General features: G+C 37.7%; 1 protein-coding gene and 1 long non-coding RNA gene across 7 annotated transcripts in view; one reads left to right on the top strand and one right to left on the bottom strand.

The window, feature by feature from the left end:
* ZNF385B (zinc finger protein 385B) overlaps positions 1–26,042 on the top strand; it is a 415,712-nt gene that overhangs the window by 375,914 nt on the left and 13,756 nt on the right. The gene's annotated exons all lie outside the window — the stretch shown is intronic.
* On the bottom strand, positions 8,075–25,113 carry LOC140712581 (uncharacterized). Of its 2 annotated transcripts, XR_012094234.1 has the most exons (5): positions 25,020–25,113; positions 13,730–13,841; positions 12,484–12,551; positions 11,137–11,262; positions 8,075–8,623 (listed from the first exon to the last, which is right to left on the bottom strand). It is a non-coding gene; the product is annotated as an uncharacterized lncRNA (long non-coding RNA). The 2 variants fall into 2 exon arrangements; XR_012094233.1 differs by lacking the exon at positions 8,075–8,623 and having other exon boundaries at positions 10,626–11,262; positions 25,020–25,110.

The following is a 26,042-nucleotide window of genomic DNA, read 5'->3' as shown; positions in this document are numbered from 1 at the left end:
TTTTGTTCTTTACATTCTTTGTGTTTCTCCTGCTCACTTGCCCTGACCCCATTTTCCTGCCCTCAGTTGTTGCATGTTACTCTCCATGATTTGTTTTTGTGATATTAATATGTTTTCTTCACGGGAAGGATTATATGTTTGCATGGAACTTAAGCATTTGATATGTTTCCATTCCATGTTATTAAATATATACGTTTAAATATATATGTGTGTATGTAAATATATATATATATATATATAAGTATATATGCATGAAAATGAGTAGAAACTACTTGATCACAATGTGTTTAGACTAAAATCAGGAAATAGATCTAAAATACCTAGTTTATTACTTCTTTCTATTTATTTTATGTTTGTTTTTTACTACAGACTTTTTTAGTGAAGGACTTCTTAAACTTGTTTACTAATAGATATTTTTATGTTCTCTTACCTCAGTAAAAAGGAGTTGAGGAGCCAAAGGGGGGAACTTTCTGAGAGAGTGGCATTACTAAATGAATCTGGAAATGTGCTTAGTAACAAAAGATGATGCTTTGTGAAAATCCTCAGGGTTCCCCTCAAAGTTACAAATGGACTTACATATCTTAAGGGAATGATTTCCAACGTATGAACTGATTAACAGAAGACCTTCATATATAAATGGAAATGGGTTACTAGGTGAAATGCCTCTGAAGAAGAAACTATATTTCATAGTCCCAGTGAATCGGTAGAATCTCTGAGTAGGTTCTTTCAGTGGAAAGAGAAAAAAAATCATTTTTGTAACATGGATACCATGAAATTGAATGTTTAATAGGCTTCTACACTCTCACATCTGCCCCCTGTGCCCATGACACATATGTCATCTTGTTTCAGTGACTCTTTGAAGAACAGTCTCTGTTAAAGGAGACTAAGAGAATATGTCCCATAAGAGAAAGGGTTCTCTTATGTTTGATGCTGTCTTTAGGGGCCTCCCTTTTGTGGTAAACACACATTTCTGATTCTCTTCTACTTCTCAAATCATTGGAGAATGTTAGGAGGAGACTTTAGACTGCTTTCCCGTGGCTTTTGGAGAATATCAAATCATTACTGTAAAAGGAAGATTCAGAAAACCTGTTCAAACAAAGAGAATATGGAAAAAGGGACTGTTATTGATTAGGCCCTGTAGATGCTGGCTCCAAAAGCCCTTTAGCCTAGAAGGATTGGGCTAAGCTAAATTTGTTAATAAAGACTTTTTGTTCTTTGTACAATAGGATCACTAAATCATGTTATCTGATGAACAGATATAGTCATAAATGCCAGATTATTACGTAGCACATCTCCCTCTCTAAAGAACAAAGCCTTCTTCCATATATTATATAATTAGTCTTTAATCAATATTTATCAGGTATAATATCAAATATTATCTCTATTTTTCAAAATTGCAAACTGTGGTGAGATACACAATGTGGCAGTTATTTACTGGAGGCTACCCAGTGTTTGGAAGAGCAGGAGCCTGCTGACTTCTTGCCTGGTTTTGTTTAATGCAGGATATCACTGCCTCTATGGAACAATACTCTGCAAAAGTTTTGTTATCTAAATTATGCTCTTTACGTTCCAGCAAAACATATAAGTAAAATGATGAAACAATGGAGGTTAGTGTCACTTTCAGCTACTAGAACAGTTGGTAGGTACCATCCATGTTACAACGTTGCTACTGAGTGAGCTCAGTGTTCCACTTAAGTTATATTATTATTTGAAAATTGGGTTGGCTCTAGGGATAACAGTAAAAGTAATGAGCAGAAAATAGTGTCAAAATCAGAAATAGAGATGGAACAATCAGAGAAGAATCCATTTTTTAAAAAAGCAGATAATTAAAGGGAGAAAGAAAGGTGTGGAAGAAGAGAAAAGAAAATAGGGGAAATAAGTCAAAGATGAGGAGATAAAACCAAGGAAAAAGCAGTACAGAAATAGAATATCCAAATAAAGGGGGCTGGATTATAGTTACAGCATGCCTTATACCTACAAGATGCCCAATTTCAATGAGTATATTTTGAAATAAAGTTTAAGGATTCAAGGCTTTCATTCCAATACTCAAATGTTAGCAGGTGCTCAGTAAAACAAAGACACTTTTTAGCAGTTGTGTTTGCCTACAGAGCATTTGGAAAACACCAGGATAAAGCATACCAGTGGTGTGAACAAGGAACGAGAATTAAGCTCTAAAACCCAGGAGAGACGAAAACAAATCTCAACCACAGCATCTCTTCTTCAGTACATATGTGGTGGTCTTTCTTCCTGCATTCTCTGCTTCCTCTGCCACTCTTTTACCCACCTCCTAGTACCTATAGTCTACAGTATTGATGTTACCCACTTTGTGACTGTCCAGATTTGGACTAGAAGTAATAGAAACCACCTGTATTTGGAGGTTATCTCATTTTTCATGTTTCCTTACTCAAAATCTGTATAAATTATTTGGTAACTCATTTGCTGAGCCATTACTTTTTGTTTCTCTGTGTTTGGTATAAGTATTAATACTAACAAAAAGTATTTGTTCTATTATACTTATAAAAGCTACACCAAAGTCATTGAAAGATGGCACTTAAAAAAAAAAAAGGAGTGCATTTGCTAAATAGATGCATGTTCTTTTGTCACTGTCAACCATATGTCAGCTTCTAAGTAAGAATTCCCACATGAGTTTTATAGAATTTTCAAGTTGGAAAATTTGAAGCTTTGCCCAGATGGGAAATCTGGTCCAAACGATATAATACCTAATGTATTGTTAACTGCCTGTTTCTAAATCCTTGAAAAGCTCCCACAGCTTTATCAGAGTCATAGATTTTTGTTGATATCTGGCTTTCATTTCATTTAAGATCCTGTTTTAAAAAAAACACAAGAGACAAAAATCAGTGCTTCACAAAAGGTCTAGGTACAATGTAAGGAGAAAGAGGGTGGGAAGAGGAATGATGACTGTGATAATTGACTGAAATGTTTTATTTCAGACAATGTTGCTTTAAGGAGTCAGACAAAAATTAGAGTAAAAGTCACAGTGAAAATTCATGACTGACTTGCAGATCTCATGAGACTGAAATTCCCCAGCACTGGTCTTTTTCTTCTGAATGAAGAGTTCCTGCCAAGTGGGCTTAAGTAGTATCTGTGATTCTCAGATATTTAAATGAAAAGTGAAAATGTTACTCACTTGATGTCTCAGCTGCCAGATTTCAACTATGCAGGCACTCACAACATCCATAGACTTGACTAATTCCATTTCCATTCTCATGTTTTAGCATCAATAGCTTAGCAGCAGAGTTTTGTTTACATTTTGAAAGAGAGGGAATAGCCAGGAGTTAATGGAGGGAGCTTCTGGGAGAGCAGCATTCTGGGAACATCCTTTAAGGCAAGGTGTGATTTCAGGGTATCCAACAAGAAACTTGGGATCCACAGATGATTTTTTTTTTTTTTTTTTTTTTTTTTTTTTTTTTTGAGACCAGAGTCTCGCTCTGTCGCCCAGGCTGGAGTGTAGTGGTGTCATCTCGGCTCACTGCAACCTCTACCTCCCACGTTCAAGCAATTCTCATGCCTCAGCCTCCGAGGAGCTAGGATTACAGGCACCCACCACTATGCCTGGCTAATTTTTGTATTTTTAGTAGAGATAGGGTTTCACCATCTTGACCAGGCTGATCTTCAACTCCAACCTCAAGTGATCCACCTGTCTTGACCTCCTGAAGTGCTGGGATTACAGGTGTGTGCCACTGTGCCCAGCTGGTGAACTCTTTCTGCTCCTTAAGAGCACACATTATTTATTCTAAGAGGTGGTCTAAAAGGCTTCCAAGAGCTAGGGAAGCCCTCTTACCTGCTATTTTGGCACTTGGCACAACCATTTTTCTCTTTTATGTTACTTTTGGAGACATAATTTGGTTCATGTTATATCCAGATCTGTATGAATGCAAAGAGATTTGTTATAATGGAGCTATTGTGTATAAAAATTTCGGGATATCATGGCAAGCTTTCTTTTTTTTCTCTCAGTCAGTAAACAAAATGGGTTTAAACTATAATAGCATGAATTGCATTTATTATAAGAAGTTCTAACTACATGATTCAAAAAATTAGATATATTTCATTAAAGCTATTCTTCTCAGTTTATAAGAATAGCTGTCCATTCACTTTTTGGAAGTTGAGGTAGAGTTACATGTAAAATCCAAATAAATGGCTTTATCATCTCCCAGGATCTGTCCCAACTTTTAATGATGCATCAGAGGAAGTTGGAAACATAATGGGAGGGAGGAAAAATGTGCTTTGGGAGAATTGGGGTCAAAACACAGCAAGCATTAGGCAGCTTCAGGAAGATGGCTAGAACATATTGGCCAGACACTCTACCCAAATTTCCCCCTGGAGTACAAGTGTCATAATGCCATATGACAATACACTTCCCTGTGATAATATGCCCAATACATCAAATTGAAGGCTCTCTTGTGACAGCATTTAACAACTCACACCAGGTTAAAAAAATACGGAGCCTCCAAAAAAATCCTGCTTCTTAAAAATAATAAAATTTTATGATAGTCAACCTAATAGTCCACGTGTCTGGGCTTTAGCATTGGATTTTTTTAAAAAATTAGTTAGATATCAATATGAAGAAATGACATTTCTCGTTTAAAGTACATATAGCTACTTAGAACTAAACAGCCTTTAATCAGTTGCTGTCTAAACAGATGAATGCATATGGAATGATTCGATGTATTTATAAATGCAATTAAGAGCAAAGATAATTGAGCCAGCATCTTCTGTTGAAATATAACAATAGAAACACCTTAAATTTCTTCAGCTTACAAGACGTAGTTACACATATGTTTTCACTTCACTCTCTTAACCCTTTGATAGATAGGGCTGAAATTAGCATCCATTGTTTATTCATTCATGCAATAAACTTGATATCCATTTATTCACTCAACAAATGTTGATTATCTATACTAAATAGCATAGTACATATGGGTGCAACAGTGAATAGAAGGACATTTGTTGCCCTCAAAAACTTTCAACCTAGTGGTGTTTTTTGTTGTCATTGTTGGATATTACGGATTTAAAGAGAAATAATATATAGTCATCACCTTCAAGCTACTCCCAAAACTACGGTAACAATGAAGAACCTGGGTTATGGGAAGGTTAGGTGGTTTATGTCAGGTCGCACAACTCAAATCCCAATGGAGTCAGGATGGAAACTCGAGGTTTCTTGTTTCATGCTTGTTTCATTATTCCAATTACTTCTAAACTTCTGTGACGTGGAGGAGTAAATGCAAGTATTCCAACAGGCAAAGGAAGAAACCACTAACCATTTTCTAAAGAATTGATTAGTAGGACCATATATGACTTTTAAATTGCTTGCTGACTGTTTTGGTATAAGCTGTGGCAGTGAAGGGACCATCAAGGCTTTGTTTCATTGATAATCCTTAATTTCTATGCAGGATATTCTCTGTAGCGTTTCGGTGTAGTAGAACAAAAGTTTTAGAAGTTACAAATCTCTTCAAGAACAAATTTGAATAAAAGCACTCATTTTAGGTAAATGGCAAATGATAAATATTCTCAAAGCTTCTGCTTGACAGTTACAGACTTTACATGTCTAAAGCCAAATGTACTCACTGAAATAGAGGCTAACACTGAGACAGGGCATTGCAGCATGGTAGAAGGCTTGCCCTGCCTCCAAAAGGGTACTCTTGAGTTCTCTTGAACACGCTCCACATTTTCAATGGCATTTTGAATCATTTTACCCAAAATATTTCCCCTGAGGGCAGGGAGATAGTTTTATTTATCCCACACCCATGCCCTATGGAGACCGTAAGGTAATAGTGTTAGAAAAGACATGAGAAGGAGAGAAAGAGGATAAGACACCTTGAAACAGCTCATTTTGGTTTTCAGCATGTTGTGCTTTTGCATGGTGGCAGTTCTTCAGGTATAAACCCAGAGTCGTTATCAATGAGTAGCTCATTATGATTTGCCTTGAAAGCAGCAGTTTAGCTTTCTGTGGTCACCCTGTTGCCATATGAAAGTGCATTTTCAATTTTGTCAAAGGTTTTTCTGCCATAGATACAAATGGAGACCCTCGCCTCATCAGGTTTATGGGTTCCCCTGTGTACTTTATAGTTTTTATGTGTTGTTACAAATGGGGCCAAGTTTTCCAACTGACAACTTCTCATTTCTGTTGACTGCCACAGGACTCCATCAATTAGCCCGCAAGGTCTTCTTAGCTGCCTCCTCACCCTTATCTGTTTCTAGTAACAGGACCTTGTGATGTTGAATGGAAGAAAAATAGTTTTCTGCTTTGGCAGCATCCATCATTTATAAACAATCACCCTCATAAATTTGGCATACATCTATCCAAATCCGAGAGGCCAAAATTTCACATCCTTCATAAAATAATAGATTAACAATATTTATAACATCTTAAGTCTGAAGTTCTGGGGTACAATCATGTAGAACATAAATGAATCCCATCTGTCTAAAGAGAACAGACCATTAAACTAAGGCTCATGTTTTCATGAAATATACATATATCATTATGACTTTCAAAGTCAGCTTTAAAAAAATACAACTGCCTCCATCTTTACCCATGCACCTTGAATTTGACAATAGCATCCCTCCAGGTAAGGCTGAAGATTCTTAGTACTTAAATGTTTGTCATCCTCTGGGAACTAACTTCTGAAACTTTACAGCATTTTATATTGCTTTCCAGTAATGCTGAACATTTACTGTTAGTTTCTCCACTTTTGAAAGCAATTTTTAGTGTTGCTCTAAGAAAAGTGAACCAAAAGTTGAGGCTGATTTGTGATTTACTGAGTGTCTGTTAACTTAGGATTTACTGAGGATATATTATAAACCACTCCAAAGAGGAAAGCCTTAGATTTCTCCTTGTTAAAGCTTATATCACTATTAAAAACTTTTTTCACTCTCATTCATATTTTAACTAGTATTTATCTCTTTTTATTGCATTTATATACAACTTTCCTTCATTAAAAAGATATTGGAATATAAAAGGATTTTGTATGTACATTGAATAATTCTGTAAATGTATAACCATAAATGCTCTTGAGATTTCAACAAAGGTTATTGTTTATATTTTTATGACACTCTACTTACCTGCTTCAGGAAGAATTCTCTTACAGTGACATATTTTTCTGACATGGGTGGATGATCAAATAGAGCTCCTCAATAAATATGTGCATTTTCTGTATGTGAGGCACATGTGACAGGCATTTGGGGGATTCTGGGTCCGCTTTCTCTTTTTCTTTTTTTGGAGATGGAGGCTCACTCTGTTGCCCAGGCTGGAGTGCAGGGTCACAATGTTGGCTCACTGCAACCTCCGCCCCCCGCATTCAAGTGATTCTCCTGCCTCTGCCTCCCAAGTAGCTGGAATTACAAGTGTGCCCCACCATGCCCAGCTAGTTTTTGTATTTTTAGCAGAGACGGGGTTTACGCATGTTAGCCAGGCTGGTCTCGAACTCCTGCCCTCAAGTGATCTGCCCACCTCAGCCTCCCAAAGTGTTGGGATTACAGGCATGAACCACCACGCCCAGCTTGTGTCCACTTCTAGGGATGCTTATGGTCTAATGCCACACAAAGTTAGCCTTATAGTGTAATGCTTAAAGTGTTTTTCACTGAAACATATCTAAAGTCTCTTCCTCTTCCCTGACCCTTTCCTTGAGGCTCAGGTTTACTGTTGTGAACACAGGGCATAATATTATGCAGTAATGGATTGGTGCTCTCATTTCTATAGACCAGCAGTGTCTAATAAAACATTGTGTGGGCCACGCATGGTGGCTCACGCCTGTAATCCCAGCACTTTGGAAGACTGAGGCAGATGGATCATAAGGTCAGGAGTTTGAGACCAGCCTAGTCAATATGGTGAAACCCCATCTTTACTAAAAATACAAAAATTAGCTGGGTATGGTGGTGGGCGCCTGTAGTCCCAGCTACTCAGGAGGCTGAGGCAGGAGAATCGCTTGAACCCTAGGAGGTGGAGGTTGCAGTGAGCCGAGATTGCACCACTGCACTCCAGCCTGGGCGACAAGAGCGAGATTCTGTCAAAAAAAAAAAAAAAAAAAAAAAACCCAAAAAACTGTGTGATAATGGAAATGCTCTATAATCTGTGTTGTCCAACATGACTATGACTAACAGCATGTAACAGCATGTGACTTTTCAGCACTTGAAATGTGCCTCATGTTAATGAGAAAGTCAATATTTCATTGTATTTAATTTTAATTAATTCTAAGTAGCCACACAAGGCTAGTGGCTACTGTATTGGACAGTATAACTCTACTCTTTGATACTCCTTGCTTTTTTAACTAGCTGGGATTCCAGAGAAGTTATTCAATTCTCTGAGCCCCTCTTTTCTAATCCGTAAAGTGGAAATAATGTCCTCCCTACTTCACAGCAATAGGGAGTATGGATATGTTGTATGGATCAAATGAAATGATTGTAAAAGAGCTTTACAAAACATACAAAACATAGATTGTAACAGAAATGCCTGTTATTGATGTTCTCACAGATGTTTTTTCCTTCCTTCTCCTGTGGTGCTGATTTTAGCTACCCTTCTTTCTGCTTTTTGCAAAAGATGACGGCAGCACCTTGTAGTGGTCAGCTATCATCATCTTCCGTTATGCTGCACCTAGTATCCTATATTCTAGAAAAATAGATCCAAGTTTGTTAGACTTATATGCAAAAAATAATTTTAATAGCAACACTAATAACATGTAACTGAATGAGCATTATGTGCTTTATAGCATGCTAAATATTTTATATGCACTATCTTATTTAATGATTACAATAGTATTCTGATGGATATTAGAAAGTGACACCTAGAGAGAGGAAACAATGGTCCAGAGTTATTCAGATAAAAAATATTAGGTTAATGCAAAAGTACTCATGGTTTTTGCCATTAAAAGTAATGTTAAGTAACATACTAATTATGTTACTACTATGTAAGGATAGTAATTTTTGCCATTGAAAATAATGGCAAAAACCACAATTACTTTTGCACCAACCCAATATTTTCAATGCCAGAGTCTCACTCGGGCTGTCCATCAAACCTACTACCATTATACATCTACTCACTACATCTGGATGAAGGTTTGTGAATTTATGCATACTGCTTATGCTTTTTGAAGGCTGTTTGAGATTTATTTACTAGATGACACTTCTGGAAGTCTGACATCTCAAAATGTATATTGTTTCTTTCCCCACCCTATATTACAAATGCTTTTTAAAAAAATATCAAATTGTGAGAGGCCTTATATAAAGCTCTATTAATGAAGGCATGATTCCTGCATGCCATTTACCTACTTTACATCCATAGCATAGTAGAAGGAGCATGAGTTTGAAGTTGGACAGATTAGCTTTGCGTCTCACTGAACTCATAAAACCTTGACTAAGTCATGCTTTGGAGCTTCTGTTTCTTCATCTATAAAATGGGCGTGCTACATAAACACCATGGAATACTATGCAGCCATAAAAAAGAATGAGTTCATATCCTTTGCAGGGACATGGATGAAGCTGGAAACGATCATTCTCAGCAAACTAACACAGGAACAGAAAACCAAACACCGCACGTTCTCACTCATAAGTGGGAGTTGAACAATGAGATCACACACATGGACACAGGGAGGGAAACATCACACACTGGGGCCTGTTGGGGTGGGGGCAAGGGCAGGGGATAGCATTAGGAGAAATGCCTAATGTAGATGATGGATTGATAAGTGCAGCAAACCACCATGGCACAGGTATACCTATGTAACAAACCTGCACATTCTGCACATGTGTCCCAGAACTTAAAGTATATATTTTTTTAAAAAAATGGGAGTGCTAATACCTACCTTCTAGGATTGTTGTAAGGAATAATGAACTAATACATGTAAGCTGCCTGGCTCAATGCCTGTCATGCAATAGACACTCAATAAATGGTAGCCATAAAAAGTAACCATTTGTTCAAAGAAATTTCCAGGTCCTGTCTATATTTTGACTCTGTGATCATTTCATGACATGCTGGCATGCAACAGTGACCTGCACTTACATTCCTCTTTATGTACTTGTTTTCTTGCCTCATAGTAATTATTTGCACTTGTGTTTTCATTTCAGGATATTAAGGTTTCATGAGTCTGACTTTTTCAGTGAGACATTTAAAGATGTGGAAGGGCCTTCTTGGTTTTCCTCACCTTTATATGAAATGGTGGAAAAGTCTTTCTATCCTTCCACTGGTTAATGTGTCTCATCTATTATGTCCCCTGCAGCCCCTGGTACTCTATTCTTGCATAGGAGTAACATAATTAGCACATATTAAGTGAATATCATTAAGTGGCATTCAAGAGGGAAGCTCTGGTGCCCTCCCTAGAATGTGGACAGGGGAAGAAGACACTGTCATAGCTCTTTTTCTTTGTTTTCATTAAGGTTGATGCCCACCTCACAGGTTGACGGATTGCTGTATGTACAGCCATAGTATTGAAAAAATGACCTAACACATCCCTATCTGTGGAAAGAGAAAATTGGATGCCACATGTGGGGAAGCAGCCCTGCCTGGAGCCAGCCCTGCCTAGATCCAAAAGACTAGGGAGGCGGGTATGATCCAAATGAGAAGCACACCCCTGCCTGAAAAGTCCCTGCTGCATTTATATCAGTAAAAAAACAGAAACTTGTCAGCCCATATATTTTATTTCCAGCTTTTGCAAAACCTTTTTCTCGGTAAACAATTTTTTGGTATTCCTTGTAGGCTATTAATTACTTAGCTTCTAGGAAATACATGCTTGTTTCCTTTGAATATAAAATAACAAACACTAAAAGTTCTTATCACAGTATAGATTATCTTATTCCTTGCTTTGAAATATTTGAACTTCTATCAGTGTCTTATGATTTTTGCCCATTTAACAAGCAAAATGGCCATATCCACATTAAAAATAATTTGTCTTCCCTAGCACAATATCATTGTTCTTAGTTCCCTGTTAATAAGTAAAATAATTCTACTCAATTTGGAAATTAATTCATATACTGCATTTTTAGATTAAGAAAAATTATGCGCTTATTTCTTTTCAGTCAAAATTTTACCCAATCCTTTGACTAACCCATAGGACATATGATTAATATCCAATAGAAGTTTTGCAAGTACTTTGAAAAATCATTAGCAGCTATCCTGCTTATATCACTTACAGTATTTTTAAATTGAAAGAACCCTTTTGGAAGGCAACTTCATAGAATAAATCAAGAACCATAATGATGTGTATTCCATTAGACCAGTTAATTCCTCTTCCCAGATTCTATACCAAGGTAATAATCCTAAATACAAAGGAAGAAAAATAAAATATTATGCATTAAGATATCTAATGTAGCATTTGTATTAATGAAAAATGGAAACATTTATTAATACTAGGGGAATTACTTAAATAAAGTATTTGTATTATACAGTTTTAAAGTAAATAAAAGAAGCAACATAGAAAAAGCAAATAATATATTAAGGCATAATGAAATGACGGGCACAGACACAGAGGTTCTTAACTTCCGTTCATGCCATGGATGCCTGTGACTGGCTAGTGAAGCCTATTCTCAAACTATAAAATCTATGAAATGGAATTTACAGCTTTTCAAATAAAATGAATTCTATCGAAATCCAATTGTCAATTTTTAGTTATGATATAGTAATATAGCAATAATGCATTAAATAAGATTTAGTAGTGGGTCTAATATCTACTAAAATTTTGAAGTGGAGAAGAGTTGAAATAATATTTCAAGCATTTTATGACAACTGTAATGTCTGATGAGAATATATGACTTGTGTTGGTGACAAAGTTACAGGTACTGCTAGGACTACTATAGTTTGTCACCCTCAAGTATAATTGAAGAAAGTGCTACATTTCCATTGCAAAAAAGAGAAAATAAAAATGTGTTTTTAGCCATCCAAGTTATTGGATCCCTTGAATTCATGGGCCTCTTAGAAGTCCACAGAGCCCAGTTTGAACACTCCTATTTAGTGTGACAGGATAATGAGTCATTTTTCTCTATTCTCCATGTGAAGTTATTTTTATAATAACTTCTAATGTCTTGATGAGGTATGTATCATGGGGCACAGATAGGATAAGCAAGAAGCTCTTAGTCATTTATGTTACATTATTGTGAGTTTCACAGTTTGCAATGCAGCATCATATTTGTTTCTTGCCCAATTCTGTTACGGTCACAATTGCAGAGTCAAATCTCCATATAGCAATGTTCCTAAGAGACCTAGCATGATAAGAAACCCCTAAACCCCCTTGAGGAACCAGCCCTCTTAAAATAATATCAGTTTAAGGCTTTTAACTGCTCAAGATAATTTTTAGAGCTACGTATGACATGAACTCCAAAATTCCTGTCCTCTGGATGGCAAAGACCAAGAGAAAATACTACCATATGGTTACAAGGTCAAACTCCCAAGGACATGAAACAAGAGGAGAGGGAAACATCATCCAGTTTGTTTGTTTGTTTGTTTGTTTGTTTCAGGGACATGCAGCAAAGTTTGTAACTGACCGGCTTGCTGGACTGGCTTGAACAGCAGGCTTATACGGGTCCTGGATCCACATTTTATTCTAGGGTACCTTTTTTATGACAGAACAAAGCAGAAAGATAAATTCATAAGGTAAAGCACATCAGATTTGCTACAGGCAAACACTAGCCTCACAAATCCTTTTTCCCATGAATCAAAACTTTACAGGAGACAAACAGTGATTTTTACCATTCCTTCAACCAGTTTGCACAGAGAGAGGCCAGAAGGCTGACTGGTAAGAAATTCTTACCTTTCACCAGCATGCTAGGTTTCTGGGTTACTTCTCCCTGAGCGGCCCTAGCGACCCTGCTTCTTGCACCATAGCCCTGGGGGTCAAACCACATCACAAAGGAAAATCATCTTTTTTCAGTTTCATGGGACCATAGGCAAAAAGGTCTCTCAATTTTGCAAGATGCAGCCCAGCAGGCTGCATAGAGGAAGTGGATTAACATTTTCCATTCCAGCCACAGCAAAATATGCATGACAAAACATAGACATTAGCCACTCCACTTAGCACCCAATATCACACTGGCAAGGTTAACACTTGCCCTTGGTTGATGCCTGCCATCCTTATTCCATTCAAAGTGGGATAGAATGACCTCAGACCAGAAGTTTCAACATGTGGTCTCTGGACAGGATGGAAGAGCAGACAGTGTCCCCAAGTAACAGAAAAGACAGAAGAGGGAAAGGAGAGAAAGTGAGAGAGAAAAACATGGCCTGTGATGGGGTAGGGAAGGCAAGGAATTCAGGGAAGCCAGGGAAAGACCCACAGATCCCAGCGCCACTGAGTCAAAAGTTCAGGCGGCCACTTGTCAGTTGCAAAGGGATCTCTTCTAGCAGTCCCATCAGCTCTCAAGTTTCCCCCATTGGGGAGAAAAAAGCTCCCCATGTCTTATGATTTGGTACATGCCTAATCCAGTTACCCACAGCTGACAGCAAAGAGCACAAGGCAGATTAATCTAAAGAGAACAGCAGTTAACAGCTTGTAGTGCCAAGTCCATTTTTAACCAAAGAGAGACTACTGAGGTGGGTCTTTAACCCCTTAACATTTGAGGAAGGACTTTAACCTTCCTAAGTTGGGCCTCAAACCCAAGTTCAGTCAAGTGTCCTTGCCTTTTACTAAGAAGGGCCTTTAACCTTCTCTGTATTAGGAGGGACTCTAACTCTCCTAAATTGGACCTCTAACCCAATCCTATCCTTTACCTGGGTAAAATGTACCCCACCACTTACCCAAAGTCGGCCAATTGGTGCTGTGCTGATGATTTTCCTTTGGGTCAGGAATCTCTTTAGCGTAGTCCCTTCATAGTTTGCCAGGAAGATGTTACCAGAAAGAGGTCCTGATCTAGACCCCAAGAGAGGATTCTTAGACCTCACACAAGAAAGAATTCGCGGCAAGTCCGTAGAACAAGCTTGTCCAACCCACAGCCCACAGGCCACATGCAGCCCAGGACTTTGAATGCAACCCAACATAAATTTGTAAACTTTATTAAAACATTATGAGAATTTTTTGAGATTCAATTTTTTTAGTTTATCAGCTATCATTAGTGTTAGTATAACTTATGTGTGGCCCAAGACAATTCTCCTTCTTCCAGTGTAGCCTAGGGAAGCCCAAAGATTGGACAACCCTGCCACAGAAAAAAGTGAAAGCAAGTTTGTTAATAAAGAAGCAAAAAGAATGGCTACTCCAGAGGCAGAGCAACCTGATAGCACTTTTTAAAGGAGACTTCCTGTGGCCAACAGACTTTCTCCTCTAACCTCTAGGTCTTAAATATAAAGCCGGCACAACATTGTAATAAAGCTGTAGAGTGAATTTAAATGCATTAGAATTTTTTTATAATTGGCTTTTAGAAATATATTTTTAAAGGATTGGTATCTGTATTATGTCTGGGCAGTCCAGCCCCTGAATATCCACATAGTCTCCTTTGAGCAGGCAGTAAGTACGTAGTTAGGTGCATGAAGAGTAAGAGCCTGTACCTGCGTCCCTGAAGCAGCCTGAGGCAAAAAGCTTGTCTCTTGGAAGTTTCCCTGAGTAGATGAAGAAAGACTCAGTTTCCTCAGTAGCTCTCAGGCTGACCTTTCCATTGCCAGTGTCCACCTCATCCTGTCTGAAGTATCAAAGCTAAAACCCTTTGCTGTTTTCTGCATCTAGAGAGGAAGGAGGGTGAGGGGACCTGAATTCAAATGTTTTACTTATACTTTGTGAATCTGTTTCCTCTGTAAAGAGCCATTCATTTCAAAGAAAAAGAGCCTTTTCTCATTTCACCTAGAAAATTAGTTTTTAATCTTACTCCCGGCTTTTGTATCTCTACTGGACCTACTCCCTGAGGAATTTGATTTGAGTGACATGAGTTACTTATTCTATTTTCCATAATAAAGCTGCCTCAGAAATAACTGTTTCACATCTCTTGGTGACAAATTGGAAAAGGGGCAGTTTTTCAACCTGGAGAAGTTGAAATATGATTTCTCTATTCTGCAAGTCAAATGGCTGGAAAAACTACACAAAATAAGAGAAAGCTGTTTATTAGATTCAAACTCTAGCAAACAAGCCCTCTTTTATGCTCACTCAGAAAAGCTGACAAGTTCACTAACATCGGTGCCAGTTCACTGATACAGAAGGTAGGCTGCCATCTTTCAACATGGAGATAGTTGGAGATGCCATTGTTTTATCTGGGTGTGGCTGGCAGCTTGGGCTTCCAAAGTGGCACAAGAGACAAGGGGGCAGTTGTCATATGATACTTAGACAAGGAGGGCAATGGCTGACTTTTTATTGAACCACAGAATCTCTGCAGGCCATGAACCGATGGCCAGAACCTGATTGATAGAGGCTTTCAAATGGAAAGAGCAGCGACATCCTAAGTCATGATCGTAGCCTGGCAGAGAATTACCGGAAGATGTGAGTATAACGCAGGGCTGGTTTTGGACTTTTGAAGTTCACCGCCTAACTTTTATGGGTCCTGAGTTACTTAAAATGAATAAGCTTTTTATCCTTTTATTTTTTTTTATTTTTCTAAAGATAAGGACATGCAGATTCTGATTCAGTGAAGAGTCACTTTAATTTATAGATAATTTTCCCTGCTTTCAGGATTAGTCTAAAAGTCAAGATATGAAAATTAGACATAAACATAGCTAATTAGGATTTTGCAAGCTTCACAGTCATCAGCCATGCTTGAAGAGACAGGGTTTCTGGAATTTAGCTCCAGGCATGATAATGTAGCACTGGATGAGAAGGGCCCGACTGCCTTAGATTGACCCAATGTGTAATGTTATAGTGCTCAGAGAATTTCAAAAACTAGCTTTAAGTTCCATGTCTGTCCTTGGCTACCCAGTATTTCTGGGCTTATAACTTAAGTATTCTGTTTTGTTTTCCACTTCTGCAAAATGGTAGACACCATATAGAAAATGTTTTCTGTTTCCAAAGGTGGTCCAGTAGTTCACCCTCAAGTGAGGAATCGAGATCAGATATTTCATAGGAAATCCTATGAGTAATAAAGCAAGTCAGCTAACTAGTATGTGTTATGAGCTGAACCAGCCTGTACTATACTATACTAGGTAACCCTTGGGGACATTTGGAATTAAACCAAGTTTAAATGAGGCATCTAGTTGGAGGAAGCCTAAATGGATGACTGAAGGATTCCCAGTGTACTTCAGAATCAGTCTTGGGCCACCAGATGTAAAAGTATGCACCTTGGGGATATGGGTTAATTGTGAGTGGTACCATCACCAACACAAAGTATTTATAATGACACCTTCAGTAAGACACAAAGTCTTTATAATGACACCTTCAGTAATGCATATCTATTACATAAAGGGTAGGGGAAATTAAATAATGCCACGGGACATTCTATGTGGAATTTCTTTCTTTCTTTCTTTCTTTCTTTCTTTCTTTCTTTCTTTCTTTCTTTCTTTCTTTCTTTCTCTTTCTTTCTTTCTTTCTTTCTCTCTCTCTCTTTCTCTCTCTCTCTCTCTCTCCCTCTCTCTTCTTTTTTTCTTTTCTTTTCTTTTCTTTCTTTTTTTTTTTTTTTTAACAGTCTTGCTCTGTTGCCAGGCTGGAGTACAGTGGCACGATCTCAGCTCACTGCAACCTCTGCCTCCTGGGTTCAGGCAATTCTCCTGCCTCAGCCTCCCAAGTAGCTGGGATTACAGATGTGTGCCACCATGCCTAGCTAATTTTTGTATTTTTAGTAGAAACAGGGTTTCATCATGTTAGCCAGGCTAGTCTTGAATTCCTGACCTCAAATGATCTGCCCACCTCAGCCTCCCATAGTGCTGGGATTACAGGTATGAGCCACCACACCTGGTGGGATTTCTTAAAGAGTATTGTTACACAAGTATATCAACCATGTAATCGTTGATAACACAAGTGAATACTGTATAATGTAATTTAATATTGACTATATATGACCATTGCAGAGATGGGTTGTTGGGCTAGAAACCTCTGGTGAATTTCCAAACAGAATACCTATAGTTTCATGAGAAATCTTGCCAAAGAACAGAACATGAGTTTAGCTGCAAAGAGGAATGGCTATATTTTGGTGATTTTTTTTTCACATGTGCTTCAGATTGTCTGGCAGAGGTATATGCCTTAGCTATATTGTTATTAGAGGTACCTTGTTTATCTATATGTACGTTTGTATAGGATTTATAACAAAGGAGATAATCACAGATTTGTTCATATTATCAAATATCAAAATATTAGACCTGTCACAAGGGAATGTGTTTGTTGTTATGACCCTGTCTAGTACATCTCAAGGAGATCCACTCAAAAGAATTGTTTTAACCTCAAGTGACATTAAATATATATTGCAAATATATAGACTTGACAACAATGATATGAGTAATTTACATAGTCAACAGCTAAAATGCATTTATGTGTCTGTTCTATGTATATTTGTTTTATTAGTTATGATTCAGCTATTAGCAGTGAAATTTTCTTATGTTTTTACTGTGAGGCTGGAGAGCACTGCCTTGAATTGGATACTCCTTATTTCAGCAAACTTATTGCTCACCTATGGCTTTCTGTACATTAGGCATAAAGATAAATCAAGACATGGTTCCAGGACTCAAGAATCTCTCTATCCTGGTAATAATTTTGAAGTGCAAATAAATAATTATAATTAATGGAAGATCATAATATAATTATGTGAAGAGGATTATAAAAGTATGGAGTAGGGAAGAAGGGAGGACATGGGCTCAGAGACTAGAATGGTTAACATCAGTAAAGAAATTTCATGGTAATCCAGAGAGAATAGATTACAGCCTAAAATGAGGCAGTGGAACATAGTAAATGCTAAATAAATGTCTGCTAGTTTAAACGGTGAATAAGGCTGATAGATAAGGATAATTAGTTAAATGCAGAATGTAAGAGAGATAATAATTTAAGAGTCATTGCTGACAGTTCTAATATATAACTGGCAATACCATCAGTTGATGTGGGGACTACTTGGAAAGGCCCCTGTGTGGAGCAGCTTATTCATTCAGTAACAGGCATGTTGAATTTGAAATGCCCAGGAAATATCTAAAAGCAGACATCCTATAGAATATGGTGGAAAAGGGTCTTCATCTTGAAAGAAAAGTAGAGAATTTACCTCTGGATTTAGGAATCTATGTCAATGTGGTAGAGGAAGTCATTGAATTGAATTAGATCATGTAATGCCCAAGAAAAAGACTAGAGTATAATCTTGAGGAATGCCAACATTTAGGGGCAGGCAGAAGAATAGGAGATGGTAAAGGGGGTCTAGAACGAGCTGTTGTAGAAGCTAAAGGACACCCAGTCAGGGAAAGTGTCATGAACATCCAGGGTGAAAAATATTGTGGACATTGAAGGGGAAAAGTTTCCAGAAGAAATTCATGTCCAGTGTAAGAGAAGACAAAAGAGACACCATTGCCTTTGACAGGAGGATAAGGATGGATAGGAAGACAGGAAGCAGAAAGGCGTATTTCACACTCCCACTTCTAGTTCAGCACCAGAGAGAAGATAGGTGGAAAGCTCTGGGAGTAAACTGAGTTAAGGAATGACTTTTAGAACATGGAAGTTTCAGCATTTGTAGACAGAAAAAAAAAGAATCAAGTGTAAAGAAAGTAGTTGAAGCTATAGGAAAGAGCTTTAATCCAAAAAAGAGCCCTCATAGCCAAGAAAATCCTGGGCAAGAAGAACAAAGCTGGAGGCATCACACTACCTGACTTCAAACTATACTACAAGGCTACAGTATCCAAAACAGCATGGTACTGGTACCAAAACAGATATATAGACCAATGGAACAGAACAGAAGCCTCAGAAATAACACCACACATCTACAACTATCTGATCTTTGACAAACCTGACGCAAACAATAATGGGGAAAAGATTCACTACTTAATAAATGGTGTTGGGAAAACTGGCTAGCTATATGCAGAAAACTGAAACTGGACCCCTTCCTTACACCTTATACAAAAATCAACTCAAGATGGATCAAAGACTTAAATGTAACACCTACGACCATAAAAATCCTAGAAGAAAACCTGGGCAATACCATTCAGGATAGGCATGGGCAAAGACTTCATGTCTAAAACACCAAAAGCAATGGCAACAAAAGCCAGAATTGACAAATGGGAACTAATTAAACTAAAGAGCTTCTGCACAGCAAAAGAAACTATCATCAGAGTGAACGGGCTACCTACAGAATGGGAGAAAATTTTTGCAATCTAGCCATCTGACAAAGGGCTAATATCCAGAATCTACAAAGAACTTAAAGAAATTTACAAGAAAAAAAACAATCCCATCAAAAAGTTGGCAAAGGATAAGAACACACACTTCTCAAAAGAAGACATTTATGTGGCCAACGAATATATGAGAAAATGCTCATCATCACTGGTCATTAGAGAAATGCTAATCAAAACCACAGTGAGATACCATCTCACACCAGTTAGAATGGCAATCACTAAAAAGTCAGAAAAACAACACATGCTGGACAGGATGTAGAGAAATAGGGACGCTTTTACACTGTTGGTGGGAGTGAAAATCAGTTCAACCATTGTGGAAGACAGTGTGACAATTCCTCAAGGATCTAGAACTAGAAATACCATTTGACCCAGCAATCCCATTACTGGGTATATACCCAAAGGATTATAAATCATTCTACTATAAAGACACATGCATATGTGTGTTTATTGCAGCACTATTCACAATAGCAAAGACATGGAACCAACCCAAACGTTCATCAATGTTAGACTGGATGAACAAAATGTAGCACATATACACCATGGAATACTATGCAGCCATAAAAAAAGATGAGTTCATGTCCTTTGTAGGGACACGGATAAAGCCGGAAACCATCGTTCTCAGCAAACTATCACAAGAACAGAAAACCAAACACTGCATGTTCTCACTCATAAGTGGGAGTTGAACAATGAGAACACATGGACATAGGGAGGGGAACATCACATGCTGGGGCCTGTTAGGGAGTGGGGGGCTAGGGAGGAATTACCTAGGGGAGGAGAAATACCTAATGTAGTTGATGGGTTGATGGGTGCAGCAAACCACCATGGCATGTGTTTACCTGTATAACAAAACTGCACATTCTGACATGTACCCCAGAACTTAAAGCATAATAAAAAAAGAAAAAGAAAAGGAAATACAGAGGACAAGTGGAAGCATACACCTTTTCCTCAGAGATGTGAAGAAAATGGGTGCAGATGGAAGAAATTATAATATTGGGGTGATCTCATCCAGCTTCCCCATTTCTCTAAGAAATAGGAGACCAGACATTTGCTCATGAGAGATTTGGAGCTTTAGAACAAGGATAAAACTTCCATGCAGAAGTTTTATCTGCATGGAATATGCACATCTGATTGATGTGTATATTCCCTTTATATAATCATTTCTCCCTATTGTGTTTATTGACCTCTTCTGATGCATATATAACTTTTTATTATATATGTTCCTAATTTAAGCAAATCTAATCCATCTGAATATAGAATTTTAAAATAATTGTGTGTGATTATTGCACTGGCAAGAAAGCTCTATTTTCACACACACACACACACACACACATACACACACACATCTTTTAAATAGTGCGTTTAACTTATTACTAAATTTTCCAAGATCTTTATGCACATAACCTTTCAGGAAAATATCTAATAAATAAGTAAGGCAACCTGACAGTTGTATCTGATCATTATCTGTAATATTGGCCTTTTCTTCCTGCTCCTTTAGATAGGTGTAGTCCCATTACACTACAAATGAATATTCCTTTTTTGTGCATCCAACCATATAGTGATGATACTCTAGCATCTTTACATCTCTTACAACACTTTATTTTGCAGACAACTCCAAGGTACTGAATTCATTTGTTCATCTTACAGCCTGTGTGCTTTTTTAAAAAAATCCATTAACTACCTAATGGAATTCTACCTTAAACTTTTAAAATATCTGTCATCAGTTGGTGACTTCTATCAGTTGTATTTTGTCAAATGTGTAGATAAGGAGGGGACGAACAAGGCAAAGGCTTAAGTCTTCTGCAGCACACTAATTTACATACATACAGGTTTGCAGTGTGGTTTTTTTCCCCCTTTTGACTGCTGTAGAGCCCCCTGAGCTTTTCAGCTTCATTTCTCACAAGACTGAACAATTGAAAGAAAGTAGGTACTCTGACTGATGCCCATTAGTTTCTTATTATTTAGAAAGTGGAAAGATAAAGCAGAGAATGATTTCAGAATTCCTTATCAAAGTGAGCTAACTTGGTTTAATGAGTGTTAAGCAGTAATATGGGCATTGCTTTGTTTTTTGGAATAATAATGAGATGTTAGACAAGGTGCTTGTGAATACAGGAAAGAATATGACCAGCAGTCCTTTCACTGCATGCCTCTGTTTAGTGCAATATTGAGTATAAAAAGGAAAAATTCACTGTGTTAGTTGACAAGCAGTATTCTTCAGAGACCTCAGAAAGCACAAAGTGCAATTCTATTGAAATTATGACCTTGGTGACCTGAGAACTTTTTTCAAGTTTTGGGGCTGCTTTGCTATTCTGGAAGGCTTATTTCAGAAGATGTCAATAGGTATCAATGAGCCTAATGAGTCCTCAGTGATAAATGGCATGGATTTAGAAATTCACAGGTCCTGGGAAGTGTGGAATAGAATTCATGACCCTGGCCTCATTATCTGAGCTTACTTCTCACAACTATTACCTTTCTATTGCATTTTCCACCTGAAGCCCTTGCCTCACTGTTACAGTGTTCTTGGTTCTTAATGTCAATGAGAAAAGGGTAGTATTTTGCACATGTAAGCATTAAGGTCCCAATCACATACATCACTTGCTTAAGATGACTCAATCAGTCAAAAATGGAATTAGGAATAACCAAGTTTTCCTGGCTGAGAGGCCAGGAAGTTTTGTTAGCATCCTAAATACTGTTATCTCAAATCTTAGTAAATGACATCAGCCACCATTTATCAAGTGCTCATGCTAAAACCATGATAATGAGACTTGATTCCTCTCTTTCTTTAATGTCCCACACCTGATGAATAAGTCTAGTTGGTTCTACCTGCACATATATTCTGAAACCACTGCTCAATTCTCTACCACTACCACCTTTGTCTAAGCAACCATCCGCTGTCTCATGGGCAACTGCAGTCATTTCTTGACTGATCTCCTCATGTTTATCCTTTCACAGTCTATTCTTCACACAGAAGGCAAAATGATCTTATGAAGACAGGAATCAGATCATCTCTCTCCCCTACTCAGTAATCATACTTGTTACACCCAAATTTCTCTCATGTTCTACCAGGCTGTATGTGATCTGGTCCCTCCAACTCTTCCACCTCACATCCTGCAGTCAGACGCCAGTCTCACTGACTTTCTTGTCCTTGCTTGTTCCCGCTTCAAGGTTTTTAAACTTACTATGCATTCTTCCTGGGACACTCTTTCTCCCAGAACTCCTATTATTTCATCCACGTCTCTGTCAAATATTGTAATTGCCTAACAGGTTCATCTTGCTTGCTGCACAGATAAAACCAATCCACTGAGAGCAGTATTGTGGTAGGAAAAGTTTAATAGTTGCAGGGCTAGCCAAGTGAGAGGATGGGAGTAATTACTCAAATCAGCTGCCCTGAAAGCTTGGAGGTTAGAGTTTTTCAAGATAGTTTCATGGGCAGGGTGCTAGGGAATGGGGAATGCTCATTGTTTGGGAATGAAATCATAGAGGTGTGGAAAACTGTCCTCATGTGCTGAGTCAGGACCACAGGACTGGTTGAGTCATGAGTCATGGGTCTAAGTGGAGTCAGTCAGTTGAAAAGTCTGAAAAACGTCTCAAAAGACCAATCTTAGGCTCTACAACAGTGATGTTATCTATAAGAAAGATTGGGAAAGTCACAAATCTTGTAACTTCTGGCCACAGGACTCCTGAGCAGTAAGGGATTGTAGAAAAGCAAGCTAAGAAACAATGGCTGGTAATCGTTTACACCTATATTTTAGCAGAATTCAGGCCTCTTAATCTTATCACCTTTCAGTAGATTTACAAAACAAGGCAAGGAGGGTCAGTTTTAGGGAGGAACTATTATCATCCTTGCTTCAAAGTTAAACTGTAAACTAAATTCCTTCCATGGTTAGCTTGGCCTACACCCAGCACTGAGTGAGGACAGCCAGCCTGTGAGAATAGACGCAAGATGGAGTCAGCCATGTTAGATTTCTATGACTATCTTAATCTTTGCAAAGGAGCTTTCAATATCACCTCTTCAGAAAGGCCTGAGCTGACTCTTTACCGTGACCAACTTTATTTTTCTTCTTAGTGCACTTATCACTATGAGACATTATATATATATATATATATATATATAAATTTTTTTTTTTTTTTTTTTTTTTTTTTGAGAGACAGAGTCTCACTCTGTTGCCCAGGCTGGAGTGCAGTGGCAAGATCTTGGCTCACTGCAACCTCTGCCCCCCATGTTCAAGCAATCCTCTTGCCTCAGCCCCCAGTAGCTGGGATTACAGGCATGTGCCACCATGCTCAGCTAATTTTTGTATTTTTAGTAGAGATGGGGTTTCACCATGTTGGCCAGGCTGGTCCTGAACTCCTGACCTCAGGTGACCCACCCGCCTCGGCCTCCCAAAGTGCTGGGATTACAGGCGTGAGCCACTGCGCCTATATATATTTTGGCCTGGCCACTATATATATTTTTTACATATATAATTTATATATAGTTTTATATATGCTTTGAATATATGTACTTTCATATTTATTACATATAATAAAGTTTATACATTTATTATTATAATTCACATTTATTTAATAAGTATACTTATATATAAATTAAAATTTACATTTAAATTATTTAAAATACATTTGTATATATAAATACACACACATTTTCTCTCTCCCCTACTAGATGATTAATTCCACTGAGTCAGAGATTTGGTATTTTTACTGCTAACTTCCATGCCTGGTATAGTGTATAGCACATAATAGGTGCTCAATCAGTAGTTGTTGAATGGATGGATGGTTATTCCCTTAAGACAAATTTCTAGAGGGAGACTTTCTTGGTGAAATGATAGATTGTTTAACAATAGTTATACTACTTTTCCACTCCACCAAGCATAGATGCCTATATTGTATCTGCCCCACTTATTGTAATTTCTAAATCTTTGCCACCTCTCAGAGGCAGAAAATTATGCTTCTTAGTGGCCTTAACTCAAGCAACTTAATAAACCAAGACACACATTATCAAAAACAAAAATGCAAAGAAATTTTTATCTCATATAGGGAATCAGAGACCTCCTTCTGAGTGTCCGTTAATTCTTCTGGGAAATCAGACAAGACCTGAAAATTCAGATAAAACAACACCTACACAAAATTTTTCTTAAAATGAACTTTTGAAGACTATTGTCGTTTGCTTTCTTAGGTTACATGCAAAGTTCCAACTATAGGGGAGGAAAAAATAATTTTCTCTCCTTCTGAATTCTTGGTTGGGACAGATTCCTGTAACAAAAGACACATTAACATGAAAACAAAGTTTATTAACATGTACACCTCATGTATTGATGGGAGATACCCAGAGAAATGAGTAAATCTCCAAGAGGTGACTTTGAATTCAGGCTTAAATATAACCTTAAGCTATAACAAATAAAGAAGGGTGTGGGGAGGCCAGTTATGAGGAAGTGACTAGGAAAAGCACAGTAAACAAGGGTAAGGTTTGTTATGCGAATTTAAATCAGTGCCTTCTCCATTTACTAAGAGTGTCTAGAGGCTAGAGTCATTCCTTCTTTTCTTGGTAGAGTGAGAGAGACACCCCAACAGATAGAGTTTCCTTTTTTAATAGATGTATACTTCTCTTACAAAAGAATAACTTCTACTCTGTTTTCAGAGCTTCTCCTGTGGCTGCTACAGGGATGGCATACTCTAGGCCTGCTACACAACCATTAAAGAACCACATCAAAGCAGACTTATTTATCTGGTTCTCTACAAAATGTGCCTGTAATATTCTGTATTAGTACGTTTTCATGCCGCTGAAAAAGGCAATTTACAAATGAAAGAGATTTAATGGACTTACAGTTCCACATGGCTGGGGAGGCCTCACAATCATGGCAGAAGGCAAGGTGGAGCAAGTCATGTCTTACATGGATGTCAGCAGGCAAAGAGAGAGCTTGTGCAGGGAAACTCACCCTTATATAACATCAGATCTCATGAGACTTACTCACTATCACAAGAACAGCATGAGAAAGACCTGCCCGCATGATTCAATTACCTCCCTCTGGGTCCCTCCCACAATACATGGGAATTCAAGATGAGTTTGGGTGGTGACACAGCCAAACCATATCATGTGGTATGCTTTCTATGGCATCATGTAACTTAGATATACAAAGATATTACCATCCATTCCCCTTTAGTCAACATGACATTCAAGAAGGTATTTCTAAAACTAAGCATTCTTAGTCTAATATTCCTTAACACAGAAGAGCAATAAGAGCACTGGCTCAGGGTTCAGGAAGCCTTTGTTTGAATCCATGCTCTACCATTTATTAATTGAATGACTACAGGCAAGTTATTTTTTCTATTTAAGCCTTGGGGATTTTTCTTTTTAAGCAATTGGGGTTATCATAAGAAAACATTTAGGGAGTGAAAAGCATGCCACAGCCTGAAAGATGACTTGTGATATGTGTATCTGACAAAGGACTCTTGTTCAGGCTATATTTAAATAATTCCTATAAATCAATAATGAAAAAGCTGACAACCCAGTTTTAAAAGTGGGCTAAAGATATGAACAAACACTCACAAAATATACCATTGGCCAATAAAAAAATGAAAAGAGCTCATTATCACTAGCCATTGGGAAAATACAAATTAAAACCACAATAAGATACCACCACGCCTCCACTAGAATGGCTAAAATCAAAAGGACCGACAATACTGATACCATGAATTAGACAAGATGTAGAACAACTGGAATTTTCATACATTGCTGATAGAAATATATGTTGGTACAATCAGTTCGGAAAACTTTTCAGAATCTACTAAAGCTAGATATGAATATCTTGTGACTCGATAATTCTACTGTGTATATATACATAACAAA

The sequence above is a fragment of the Chlorocebus sabaeus genome, chromosome 10 (assembly GCF_047675955.1).
Source record: "Chlorocebus sabaeus isolate Y175 chromosome 10, mChlSab1.0.hap1, whole genome shotgun sequence".
Classification (NCBI taxonomy): Eukaryota; Metazoa; Chordata; class Mammalia; order Primates; family Cercopithecidae; genus Chlorocebus; species Chlorocebus sabaeus.
Note: the sequence above shows the minus strand (reverse complement) of the source record. Positions and strands in the feature narration are given on the sequence as shown.